The sequence below is a fragment of the Eleginops maclovinus genome, chromosome 18, assembly GCF_036324505.1.
Source record: "Eleginops maclovinus isolate JMC-PN-2008 ecotype Puerto Natales chromosome 18, JC_Emac_rtc_rv5, whole genome shotgun sequence".
Classification (NCBI taxonomy): Eukaryota; Metazoa; Chordata; class Actinopteri; order Perciformes; family Eleginopidae; genus Eleginops; species Eleginops maclovinus.
This window is the reverse complement of record NC_086366.1, coordinates 4,168,569-4,171,321: the sequence shown is the minus strand read 5'-3', so window position 1 is coordinate 4,171,321 and position 2,753 is coordinate 4,168,569.

The window sequence follows — 2,753 nt, the reverse complement described above, 5'->3', positions numbered from 1 at the left end:
TGGTGCGCAGGCAGAATGACTGAGAGCAGACTGCCTGATGCTGTGGAGGCTGAGGGGGGAGGCAGGAGGAGAAGGGGAGGGATCTCGGCTCTTTTCTGCCTCCGAGTCATAGTGACGATGATAGCTGACGACACCAACCCACCACACACACACACACACTCTTTTTAGTGCAGAATATCAGGGGAGCCAGTATGCACCCTCCTCATTTAAGAGTCTCATCATCCATAACCTCTCCTTGGAGTCGGACTCTCAAGGTGGGAGCAAGTGGAGAACACAGAGGAGGAGGAGGAGGAGGAGGAGGAGGAGGAGGAGGAGGAGGAGGAGGAGGAGGAGGAGGAGAAAATCCTCATCAGCTTTGCCATTAGATTAGCTGCTTCCCGGCGATAACGCGCAGTAATACCACAACAGGGGATGATGCACTCCCGGTCCAGAAATAGCTGAATTATAAAAATTCATTCATGAAACAGTTCCCAAAAATAAAGCAGTCCTAAAGGTCATCAGCTTTTATCCATGGCGGTGAAAGTACTTGTCATTAAATAGGTATATTTAGAGAATCGGAGGATGAAACCCTCTTTATTGTCACACACATGCACACAGCAGAGCACACAGTGAAATTGGTCCTCTGCATTTAACCCATCCTAGTACTAGAAGCAGTGGGCAGCTATTGTGCAGGGCCCGGGGAGCAATGGGGAGGGGGGATTGGTCCGGTGCCTTGCTCAACGGCAACACAACAGGGCCTAGGAGGTGAACTGGGACCTCTCCAGTAGTAGTCCACTTTCCATATTTCAAGTCTGTTCGGGGACTTGAACCGGCGACCCTACGATTCCCAGTCCAAGCCCCTACTGACTGAGCCACTGCTGATCCTGCTGATATCTGAACATAGTTTAAAGAACAGTCCAGGGATCAGCAACAGGACACATGTTGTGTTGGTAATTATTTTTATTTTTTTGGGGTGGATTTTCCCTCGGGTACACTGAGTCCCTAATTTGATTTAACGCTTCCTTTAATCCTGCAGTGGAGGTGTTTTTTCGGACTGATTAACTAATTACCCATTGATGTTTTTCAAGGACACTTAACTTTGAGAGGTGCATCTATACATTTTCAAAAGTAATCTACGGTAGCACCAGTTTTAATCAAAAACGTTACCTTTTGGTGCATGTAAATGGCCAGCTCTATTTTGATTGGTCAACAGCTTAGAGATGTCCGGCCCCTTAGCCTATCACGTACAATGTGTTGGAGCGCTAGCCAATAGAAGCGCGAGTGTTCCATGGTGATGTGCTTATGTTAAAGAAGTAAACAAAGGAATCCAAATGAGGCGTTTGGAGCAGGGGGGTGGGGGAGGGGAGTGTGTGGGAGAGCTTTGGGATTTTTGCCTCTCAGACCATTTACATGCACTAAGAAATAACACACTACAGGAAAGGGAAAACCCCAGAAAGTACAACAGGGCCTCTTTAATATACTTATACTATAAGTATATAAGTTGTATATCTGCTTCTCCCTGACATGAAGCAGAAGTTTAAACGGTCCCTGACCTCGCCCTCTCTGTCTTCGTCCTTCAGATTCTCCAGGGTTTCTGGGAGATTTTCAACCTTAATGTATTCAGGTAAAGTAGTGACATGTTTCAGAGCAGGCTGTTGTTTCAATGTGAACTGCCCCCCCCCCCCCCCCCGGTGGTTGTAAATGAGATCTCGGCCTTACACTCAGCCTTCAACTGTCCACATTTACCATAATGAGTCCTCCAACAAAGCAGGGAATCTGTCACCTCTCTCTCTCTCTCACACACTCACTCACACTCACACACACACACACACACACACACACACACACAGCCAGGAGCTCGAGTTTTCAGTAATGCTGATTACCGGTATTATCTGTTCGGGCTGCAACCAACAATTATGCATTATTGATTAATCCATCAAATGCTTCCTGAATCAATTTGTCTATAGAAAGCAGAGTTGGAAGAAGTACTCGTGTGCTTTACTTCAATAAAAGTACAAATACCATGGTCTTTAAAAACTACAAAAAGTAAAAGTCCTGATTTCAAGTATTAGCATCAACATATAGCTAAAGTACAAAAAGTACTCATTCTGCATCATGGAATATTTCAATATAATACGAGTTCAGAAGTGTTATCAGCTTAATGTCAGTAAAAAGTACTTGATTATTCTGTTTCTATACATGTATTAGCATAGTATTTAAATGTGTCAATGTAAATGTACATAATACAGAACTGCATTATACCATACAATCATGTCATGTGTTGTACAGAGTAACTGTAAGTGTTACAAATACACTTAAGAACCACATTTCCCTCTGAAATGTAGGTATTGAATGGAAATAGTCATGTATATATATCTCTATAGAGATAGAGATAGAGAGATAGAGATAGAGAGATAGATATATATATATATGAGATACTGAAAAAAGCTTTTTTGCCATTTCTTTGTCAACATTCAATTATCTTGCCTCCATTAGACTGAGCGCTGCAGCTCCGGTTTGTAGTTTGTTATTTCCACACCAACACCTTATGTAATTTCTCAAATCAAAGGCTTCATTTTCTCTTTTTTTATAAGCACTTGTAAACACAGGGGTGAGTAACGCTCCAGCTGAGACCTGAAGAGCACAGTCGAATAAATCACCTTAGGCGGCACCTCCATGGAAACTCCTTTAAAGCATGTCTTAGGAAGGACCCGAGGCCTGATGAGAGCTACATGTGTCAGTGGTGAGGTGGTGGGTAAATAAAGGACCAGGAA